Raw genomic sequence first — 10,759 nt, forward strand, 5'->3', positions numbered from 1 at the left:
GACGCAGGGGCGGCGGCGGAGCGAGCTCGACAGGCGGGCCGGCGCGCGTCGCCGCCGTGTCGCGCCGAGCGAGCCGGGTGTGTAAGGCGAGCGGTCGGCTCGGCCCGGCTGACTGTGCTGTCTGGACTGACGCGTCTCGTGCTGCAGAGTTGCCGGCCGCCGCCGCCGCGCGGGTGTCGGGCCGCTGCCGCCGGCAGGCGGGCTGACGGGCTGACTGCCGCTTCGCCCCGCCGTCAGATGCGTCGGAACCCATCGCCACCTGCTGCGACCCCGACAACGTGCGCGAAATGGCCCAGTCGCTGGTGCTGGCCTCGTCGCAGTTCGCGCGCTGCCCCGTCTGCTACTACAACTTCCGCAAGTCCATCTGCGAGATGTCCTGCTCGCCGCGGCAGTCGACGTTCATGAACGTGACGGCCGTCAAGCACGACAAGGCCACCGGTGAGGGATCCGCGCCGCCGCCGCCGGGCCGGTGCGCCGGGCGGGCTGGGGACGAGCTCTGGGTGGGCGGGGTGGTCGATATCTCGGTGAGCCGCCTGGCGCTGTCGCCGGCGCCGGTACGGCTCAAGACAGCCGGCTCAAGAAGCCGGCCGTCTCCGGGAGGGCGGTCCAGCTGCGCCTCTCACACGCCGAGGGCACAGGTGGACCGCAGATCGATGGTGTAAGGACCTCCCGTAGATGAGGCTACCTAATACCGTGTCGTACGCAGCTTATAGCTCATATTCTGGGGGTCCCGCTGCGAGCGTATTGACTGATACCCCGGAGGGCTGGCGCGCCAGCGGCCGCTCGATGCCCGGCGCACGTGACTCGTGTGTAGAATGTGGCGCGTACCGCGGATAGAAGATAGGACAGGATGCGGCACTGCGCTCTGGCCGAGTTGCCGAGACACTATACTCGCATGCAGCCAGGGGTGACCCGGAATGGGAGTGAAGGCCTGCTGAGGTATTACACGTTATGTTTATATGTGGTGCGTCCGCCAATACCTAATGGGGGTGGAAAGCGCTTTTCGGCGCTGTGCTGCAAATTGAAAACCCGCTTGCCGTAGTTTAATCAGCCGAGTCCGTCGCGTCATTTTTGCGTTGTGTATTCTCGTTTCCGAGGAGAGATACGACGTGCGTGGAGAAAGATCGCGCGCATCGAAGAGAGACAATGTGCGTGAGAGAAAGATCATGCACACAGGAGAAAGCCGACGTGCGTGCGTCCTGTGCAATGTGAATCACTCTGAGCCGCACCGTGCTTGTCCCTGGGATAGCGCTCGAACAGGACGGCCTGTGCTGGTCACCGTGCTGCTCCGCTGCCGTGTTCTGCGCGTCGTCGTGGGACGGTGAAACTGTACCCCCCCCCCCCCCCTCCCATCTTCCGTATCGTGCCCTCCTGACTGTGCCCCCCCCCCCCCCTCCTTGCTGAGCCCTTTCGCTGATCCCTGACCTCTCCTCTGACGGCGCCCTACCCGTCCGCAGACAAGGACTTCGTGGCGCGCGTGACGTTCTACGTGAACCGGACGTACACGCGCGGCGTGTACGACAGCTGCGCCAAGGTGCAGAACTCGCAGACCAACTCGCCGGCGATCGGCGCCATGTGGCGGGCCAGTGGGGCTGGTACCGCTGCAAATGACGAGAGGTGAGTGCACCACGCCGCGAGAGGCCCGCCGGCGCCCGACGATCGGTTCCCGCGGCAGACCCGCGTGATCGCGCCAGCCGATGAAATGGGATATGGGCAGCTGAGAGTGTGTGCATGGCGCGTTCTCATCATTACGGTACTGCGCTGTCGCTCCCGCCGTCTTTCTCTCACGCTTTTGATTTTCGGCCTTCAGTCGGGAGGTGGGATTTTCTCCCTCAGTTTTGTCGCCGATGACCTGATAGGGCATTGAGAGCAGCTGCAGTTTAAGGACTGGACGTTCAGAGCACGTAAGTGACCATGTGCACCTGACGCACGCCAACCCACCGCGGCGCGGACCGGACCGCGACTGTGGCTTGTGGCCGGCAGGTTCTACGACTTCCTAGGCCACAACCCGTACACACGCCGTTCCCGATCGACTACGTGGCTGGTGGAGGAGGGCCAGGACGTTGGCGCCGTTCGCGCCGCTCAGCCCTTACGTTGAGACGTGCACACACCACCATCACGACGCCGTTCGGGGTGTGAGCCGGGCTGCCCGGTGGGGGTGCTGAGTGGTGCGGGCTCGCAAGGCCGTCGGTGCTGGGTGGGAGTGGCATGACGGCGGACAGCGGTCCGTTTTGTGAACGAGCCGTCCGCCGTCTGAGGAAGAAGGCCGCAGCCGCCACAGTGTGTCGGTCGGCCCGCTAGCTGATATTTCGGTGCCGCTGTGGTGTCTTGTTTCGGAATGACGGAAGCCCTAGTTTGTATGCTTTTGCGAGATGGTTTGCACAGATTGCTGGTGTTCGTCCCATCTTTTTTTCTTGTTCGGCGTGTTTGGGTCCTACATGAAGCGGTCGCGTCCCGCGCATGCAACAGTGTCCCCAGCGCCACCTCTCGCCCCGCACCGACCGCGACCGCACCGACCCGGTGACCCGCACCGAACCGAGCCCAGCACCGACCGACCGCACCGACCCGACCGCACCGACACCGACCGCACCGAACGCCGCCTCGTGTGGCCGTCGCCGCCCCGCTGACCGTCGTCCGGCACCCGCCCGCCGCCGGCAGAAGCGCGTGGAGGCCGTGCAGCTGCCTCCGACTGTCCGGCGTCGTTGTCCCGGTGGCGCCGCCCATCCCGGCGCCGCCCGCGACTGGATGATCGGCCCCGTCTACGGCACTGTGGTCGTCATGGCGGCCGTGTTCGTGGGCCTGGCCGTGCCGTTCGTCTTGCGGTTTGTCTGTGGTAACTCACGCAACCGCGGTGAGTGCGCGTCCGGACGCCGCCCTGCGCGTGGCGCGGTCGTCGCGTGCAGCCGCGCACTACCGACGATCGGCGAGGGTGCGGACGGAGGGTCGAGCCCCGTCCGTGCGTGTCAGAGGGTCCTGGGGAACAGAGCTGCTGGTCTCGTCGCTGTGGTGTCTCGCCCCGCCCGCGCCGGTCCAGTGTCGGGTCGGGACGGGCGCGGCTACAGCGACGCTGCACTGTACCATGTCCCTACAGGCGTATCGCCTGGTGCGGCCGGCTGGAGGTGGTCTCCGGACGACGAGGTGCGCGGCATGAGTGTGCGCGCCTCGGTGCGCGAGGTGCGCTCGCCCGGCCAGCCGACGCCGACATCGCCGTCTACTGCAGTACGTCGGGCGGACCGGCAGCGACGCCTGCCGCCGCCCGCCGCGTGCAGTGGGGGCCTGCCGGGGTGCTGTGGCCGGCCGTCCAGCAGCGACGCTCGGCGTGCGCTCGGACGGAGCGTGGTGGGCCGCGACCGGCGTACATCCGCCTGCGCGAGCTGACTCGGGCCGGGTTGGGTCGCTGCGCTGTCGACTGACGCTGACGCACGCCGGCCCGCGCCTGACCCGGGTCACGCGGGGCGCCGGGGTTCTGTGCCGGTGGCCGGGTCTGCATGCGGTGTGCGTGGGGGCTGACCGGGGCTTCGCCGGGCGCCGAGCTGCTTGTCCGGCTGTTGAACGGCAGCGGACGCCACAACCGGGGATGGAACGCGTGAAGGGAAAGCGAGCTCAAAAGTGACGCCTTCGGCATTCTGCCCGGAATTGAGGTCTGGTGTTGGCACCTCAGATGAAACGAGAGCGACGGACGGCCGGACATTAAAATCCCGTTAGGACATAACAGTTAAACAGCTTCCAGCTTTTGACGGGCAGGTAACGTCAACTATTGGCGCCCCGCGACGAGGCGCGTCGCGTGACGTAGCCAAAATGGCCCGCGCTTTCATTGGGCCATTCAGGCTGCCAGCACACTTTGTACAGAGCCGGCGTGTTACGACGCGCGTATCCGTCCTGAGAAAAGCACATCAGATCTGAAATGCACGTCCACAAACAATGAGAAACATTCCGGCGGGAGCTGTTAATTCGTTCCGTGTCGTGCCTTTGGCCTAAAGCGATGGGCGCGGCACGGTCTGTCGCGCTTACGACCCCGGTGTGGCAGCACGCTTGAGGCCGGGGCCGCACGGCTGCCGGAGCTGGACCCGCCTCTGGTGGGACACCGGCTCCTCGCCGCCGCCCTGGAGCGTGCTCTTCGGATTGTGATTGGCGGAATGCGGTGCTGATGATTGAACTTGACGGGCTGGTGACGGGCGGGCGCGTGCGTTAGTGCGGTGTGCCCCCCCCCCCCCCCCCCTCCTCCCCTGCTCCCCCAGCCAGCGGCAAGTGTTGCAGGTCGTCGGCGGGGGCGTGTCCCCTCTCCCCCCCCCCCCCTCCCGTCAGCCATGTCGGCCGTGGGCGGACAGTCCAGTGACGCGGCGCCCCTCTGCCGGCAGTCTCGGCGCCGCTCGACGACCGCGACAAGTCGGCCAGCGCGCCGCGCGCGGACGTGACGCAGGCCTCCTGCCTCGAGCGCTGGGGCGCCATCATGGAGCGCAACCGTCGAGAAGTTCTTCCGCTCGTGGGGCACGTGTGAGTGCGGCCGCCGGCCAGCCGCCCGTCACGCTGCCCCTGTGTACCGCTCGGCACAGTGGTCCGCCCTGGTGTGTGGTGCGCCGCTGGTCGAGGCTTCCCCTGACCGCCTGGTCGTGTCACCCCTGAGCCCAGGTCGCGGTCAGTGTGTTTGGTGTAGGTGCCGCGCGCGTTGGGCGGACCCGGGCCGCGCCGCCTCTGACCGCGGGCCGGCTGGTGCCGGCCTCCCGCCGGGCGGAGCGGCAGCTGGGCCGGGGAGGGCTCCGCCGCGCCGCCTCTGACCGCGGCGCCCGCCGGCAGTCTGCGCCCAGCACCCGGTGCCGATCCTCATCATCGGCCTGCTGGTGGCCGTCGGCCTGTCGTTCGGCGTCGTCAAGCTGCAGGTCACCACTGACCCGATCGAGCTGTGGGCGTCGCCCACCAGCCGCTCGCGCGTCGAGAAGGACTACTTCGACCAGAACTTTGGCCCCTTCTACCGCACCGAGATGCTCATCATCCGCGCCAAGGGCCTGCAGCCGGTGGGTGGACCGCCCTGGGATGGTCACGTGACTGGCGCGGACCCGGTGGCCTCGGGCGACGGGTCCGCCGCATTGAGCGACCCGCCAGCGGGCGACGGGCGGGCTGCGGAAGTGGAAGCGGCTGGCTCGCGTGTGTTCCAGTTCGGTGAACGGGTCAAGGGAGGGGCTTCGACGGTCGACATCGGGCCAGGGCCGGGGCTAAAACCGGGGCCGTATTGATCGCGTGCGGTCACCCGCACCACCGGCAGCGGTCGGGGCTGCGGACTCGCCGTGGCTGGGCAGCGGCAGGCCTGGAGCTTCGAGAGGGAACTGCTACGACAGGGCGAGCCCAGCGTGTGGACATTGACCTGTGGACCTGTGGACATGACCTGTGGACCCCGTGCAGTTGGCGCGGTAGAGGGCGCCGCGATAGCAATGACACGAGTCGTAAAAGAAACCTAACACGAGCAGCTGTATGTCGAGATATGTGCAAGATAGCAGACAAACTGGTCTGGTAATCACTGTGTAAACTGCGTGCCGTATGACATCACGCCGTGCCATTTTCGCCGCCTGCCGTCTGTGCATCACTGACCGACGTCGCACCGATTTCCAGTTTAACTACACCAACCAGGGCGGCACCACCGAGTTCGGGCCGGCCTTCCACCAGGTGCTGCTGCAGGACGTGATGCGCCTGCAGAACTACATCACGGACAACGTCAGTGGGCGCCGGCGTGGCGGTGGCGGGGGGGGGGGGGGGGGGGGAGGGCGCGGGAGCGGGGAGCGGTGCCGCCCGGCCGGCCGGCGTTGAACGCGGCAGGATGCGAGCACGTGCCGCGGCGGCGTCGACGATCCGGTGGCGCGGCGGCGCTTCCTGTTTGTGTAGCGCGTTCGAGGCAGATCTTGCGACAGCGTTGGGTGAACCAGGGGGCGCCGACCGGTGCGGCCCTTGTGCGCCCTTCAGGACGATGAACCGTCGCTCCGACGCCGCGTGGAATGCCTCTGTGAACTGCGCGGGCGCGTGTTTCGCGGCGCCTTCTTGCGAACCGAGTCGATGTGGCGCCGCGTCGGTGCCGCTGACGTGTCGTGTGCCGTGTTCGCCAGATCACGGCCCAGCACGACAACGAGACGGTGCGACTGCAGGACATCTGCTTCCGGCCGCTCTACCCGGACAACGCCTTCTGCGCCATCCAGTCGGTGCCCGAGTACTTCCAGGACGACGAGGCCGTGCTCAACTTCACCAAGCCGGACGGCGACTACCACATCACCTACCTGGACCACATCAAGTACTGCCTGCTCAACCCCACCGAGATCCAGGACCAGGACTTCAACTACGCGCCGTGCATGTCGAAGTGGGGCGGGCCGACGTTCCCCTACACGGCCGTCGGCGGCTTCCTGGGCGAGGGCCAGGCGCTCAGCGACAACGTCAACTACCTGAACGCCTCTGCGCTGCTGGTCACCTTCCTGGTGAACAACCAGTACGACTCGACCAAGCTGGGGCCGGCTATGGCCTGGGAGCAGGCGTGAGTGTGGCGGCGGCGCGGCCGGCGCCGAAGCCGCGGGCAGCGGTGATGACGCTTGTTTGGTAGCTGGAACGGCGGCGTGGTCTCGGCCTCGAGTGCCGACGCGAGAGCGTGGCTTCGCTGGCGGTCAGCACTCGCCATAACGTAGTTATTAGCCGTGGGTCGCAGGCCGTTGACGAGGACTTGAGTCTCTTGGTATCCGGTAGGTGCCGGTGTTGCGTGGCCGGATGTTAACGCGTCCTCAGCAGGAGTGTCACGCTTAAGTCCGCGTGCCGTGTGACGTCCTGGTCGGCCCGGGGCTCGTCTGGCGCTCGCGCCGCGGTCTGCGGGCGGCCTGACGCGGCGACTCGCGCTCTCAGGTTCCTGGACCACATGAAGAACTTCAGCAACCCGCACATGGACGTGGCGTTCTTCGCCGAGCGTTCGATCGAGGACGAGATCGCGCGCGAGTCCGAGTCGGACACCACCACCGTGCTCATCTCGTACCTCATCATGTTCGCCTACATTAGCATCGCGCTCGGGCAGTATAACGGCTCCAGTCGGCTGCTGGTGAGGCGACAAACCGAGCGGCCTTGGGGGGGGGGGGGGAAAGGTGAGGGGGGGGGCATGGACGTCTGGACTTGGACCGGGTGTGGCGAAAGGGCACTTATAGTTTACCCTTAGTTAGCTTTCCGGGCTTTGCTGCCAAACCGGCTTCCAGAACTGTGCGTTCGATAGATAGATAACTGACTATTATGCATAGATATGGATGGGTGCGTCCGCTGTGGGGAGGATATGATCACCGACTATGAAGTTGCCCGATGCCAGGGGAAGTCCTGTCCGTCCTCTTACCAGCAGTCCGGCCCGCTCACCCGAGCGTGGCGTGCCGTCCCCAGATCGACAGCAAGATCACGCTGGGCCTGGGCGGCGGTCATCATCGTCCTGCTGTCGGTGATGGCGTCGCTTGGCGTGTACGGCGTGCTCGGCGTCCCCGGCACGCTGATCGTCATCGAGGTCATCCCGTTCCTGTGCTGGCCGTCGGCGTCGACAACATCTTCATCCTGGTGCAGGCGTACCAGCGCGACAGCCGAACAGCGGGCGAGTCGCTGGTAGCAGTTCGTACGGCCGCATCGTCGGCGAGGTGGGCGCCCTCCATGCTGCTCTCGTCGGCCGCCAGTCGGCGTGCTTCTTCCTGGGTGAGCGGCGGGGCCGCTCTCGTGTGCCGCTGCCGCCGCTGGCAGGCCGTGCCGCTGCGGATGTGCCGCTCGGCAGCGCGCGTTACTAGCGGGCTCAGTTCGGGGATGATGTCCGATTGGAGCGGAGAGGCGTCTGTTGCCATTGCTGCGGACCCGGCCGCCCCGCGCTCGCGCGACCTGACCTGACCTGACCGGTGACCTGGCCGCCAGGGGCGCTGATCGACATGCCGGCCGTGCGCGCGTTCGCCCTGTTCGCCGGCCTCTCGCTGCTGTTCGACTTCGTGCTGCAGATCACATGCTTCATCTCGCTGATGACACTGGACGCCCGGCGACAGGATGTGAGTGTGGGGTCCGGCGCGGCCGCGGCCGTCCTGGCGGTGGCGTGGGCCGTCCTGGCGGCGGCGCGGGCCGTCCTGGCGGCGGCGCGGGCCGTCCTGGCGGCGGCGCGGGCCGTCCCGCCGCCGCCGACGCCGTTGGTTGTCCCCAGCTGCCGGCTGGCAGCGAGGCAAGCGTGCCGCGCAGCAAGCTTTCGTTGCTTTCGTGCGAGTGTGTCGTGCCTGCCAGTGTCCCGTCTCGTTCTTCGTGCGTGCCGGGAACGGCGTGGATTTTGCGCACGGCTGTTCGCAGTGCAGGTGTGTTGGTGCGCTCAGTCCGGCCTTCCCGCGCTGGCCAAGCCTCGCCCGGTGTCCACCGCACTCCCCCCCCCCCCCCCATCCCCGACCCGCACGCCTCACCGGCTCCGCTCCGGCCGCAGGCCAACCGATTCGACATCATCTGCTGCGTGCACGGCTCCAAGAAAGAGCACGAGAAGCAGGAGGGCATCCTGTACCGGGTGTTCAAGAACTTCTACGTGCCGCTGCTGATGCAGCCGGCGGCGCGCGCCTCGGTGGTGGTGGTGTTCCTGGGCTGGCTGTGCGCCAGCGTCGCCGTCGTGCCCTACATGGAGGTCGGCCTGGACCGTGAGATCTCCATGCCCGAGGACTCCTACATGCTCAAGGTGTTCCAGGTAAGGGACGCCGCAGCGCCACGCGCCGCTCGCTGGCGGCTAGGCCCAAGGTTCCGAGGGGCGTTTGAGGGGCTTGTTGCACGTCATGTCGGGGAAGCTGTGGCTTAACTGATGAATGTGTAACGGGCTGGGCACAGAGCGCATGCAATAGTTATTCACGTTCATGTGCAATGCTGCGGAACACTGGGAACCGTATTGATGTGTTTTGGACGGCTGCACGAGCCCTCTTCGACCAGTTGCCTACATGCACATGCATGTAGTTTGCCTAGCTGCCGTGTGCTGTGACCGGCCGCGTGGCCGGCCGGGGCCGGCGCCGTCCCCGTCCCCCGCTCATGCCGCCCGCCCACCGGCCCGCAGTACCAGCAGGACTACCTCAGCGTCGGGCCGCCCGTCTACTTCGTCGTGCGCGACGGCCTCAACTACAGCGACGAGCGCGTGCAGAACCGCATCTGCTCGACGGTCAACTGCGACCGCGACTCGGTCGGCACCCAGATCGCGCTGGCCGCTCAGCAGCCTGCCAGGTGAGGGCCGGCTGCCTCCGGCCGCCCGGTGCCGGCCGACGGCGCCGCGATGGCCGCCGCTGGGCTGGCGCGGTCGCCTGCCGCGTCACGGTCGTCTGCGGTGGAGGGTTCGTGCGCCCGGCCGTGACGTGCGCGGCTATGACGTGCGCGGCTGTGACGGGATTGTGACGCCGCCGGCGCTGGGGTCACGCCGCGCGGGGCGGACCGGGACGCCCGCGCGCAGACCGCTCCGCGAGGGCGGCGTACAGCGACTCGCTGTGGTCTGTAAGCCGTGTCAGGAGTGTGTGTGTGTGACGGGCAGCACGCGCCTGCCGCAGGACCTACATAGCCAGCGCGGCCAGCAACTGGCTGGACGACTTCTACGACTGGGGCGTGTTCGGCTACGACCAGGACGGCGTGCCGGGCGCCGGCTATGCCTGCTGCTTCATCAACGTGACGACGGGCGGCTTCTGCCCGTCGGCGCTGGGCAACGGTGGGTGGCGCCGGCGGCCGCGGCGCGCGCGCTCTGGCTCCGTGCGCGTGATAGGGTCCGTCGCAGCTGGCCGGTGAAAGCCCTACACACGCACACACAGTTGCCCGGGGAGGGAGAGTTTCAGGGATGCGGTTGGTGCCCACCGTCGTGAAGATGAATGACATTGCGGGCGTCGCGGACTGGATCCGCGGAGAATGGTGATGCTCGTTCTAGGGAGCGCTGGCGGCATGCCCTTACAGCTCTGAGACGGGCCGGGGACGCTCGGTAAGCTCAGTCATCAGGCGACTGGGCTGTGTCCTGCCTGTCTTGTGGGTGGCGGGCTGGTGCAGACACGACTCGGGCGTTGTGTGACGCGGAGATCGCTCTCCTGCGACAGAGTTCGTGCCGGACTGCACCAACTGCAACATGAGCTTCAGCGCCAACCGTCTGCGGCCGTCGCTGTCCGCCTTCCGGTCCTACCTGCCGTTCTTCCTGCGCGACAACCCGGGCGAGACGTGCCCCAAGGGAGGCCACGCCGCCTACGGAGACGTGAGTGGGTGCCGCCGCGCCGGGGAGCCCGGGCCGCGGGAGCTCAGGGCCGCGAGAGCTCGGGCCGAGCCGCTGGCTGAGGGCCGAACCGGGCGGATGGGTGATGTGGAGCAGGCCGGGCAGATCAGCCCCAGGTCCGCGCCCATCTACGGAGACGCGAGTGGGTGCCCCCGCGCCGGTAGCCCGGGCCGCGGGAGCTCGGGACCGAGCCGCCGGCTGAGAGCCCAGCCGGGCGGGTTGGTGATGTGCAGGCCGGGCAGATCAGTGCGCCAGCCTACGGGGACGAGACAGTGCCGTCCGTCTGCCAGTGATTGCCGGTTTCCGTGACGCGGCGGTGCGGTCTCGCAATCTGCCGCTAGGTTGAGCGTTGCTTTAGGTGCATTTGGTTCGCAACAAGGCACGTATCGCCCAGGCGACGCACGCGTCCCGAATGTGTCGGCCACCTTTTTGCTCTCACCGTACGGTTGTGACACATCGTTGCATGGTTGAGGTACGGCTGTTGGCCTCGGCAGCGCAGTCGCTCGTGATTGGCCGGCGTCGCTGGCC

The 10,759-nt window shown here is 67.5% G+C and overlaps 1 pseudogene; it reads left to right on the plus strand.

The window, feature by feature from the left end:
* Positions 1-10,759, plus strand: part of LOC119100014 (NPC intracellular cholesterol transporter 1-like) — a 16,221-nt pseudogene that overhangs the window by 1,061 nt on the left and 4,401 nt on the right.

This window comes from Pollicipes pollicipes, unplaced genomic scaffold (assembly GCF_011947565.3).
Source record: "Pollicipes pollicipes isolate AB1234 unplaced genomic scaffold, Ppol_2.1 Scaffold_4881;HRSCAF=5763_pilon_pilon_pilon, whole genome shotgun sequence".
Classification (NCBI taxonomy): Eukaryota; Metazoa; Arthropoda; class Thecostraca; order Pollicipedomorpha; family Pollicipedidae; genus Pollicipes; species Pollicipes pollicipes.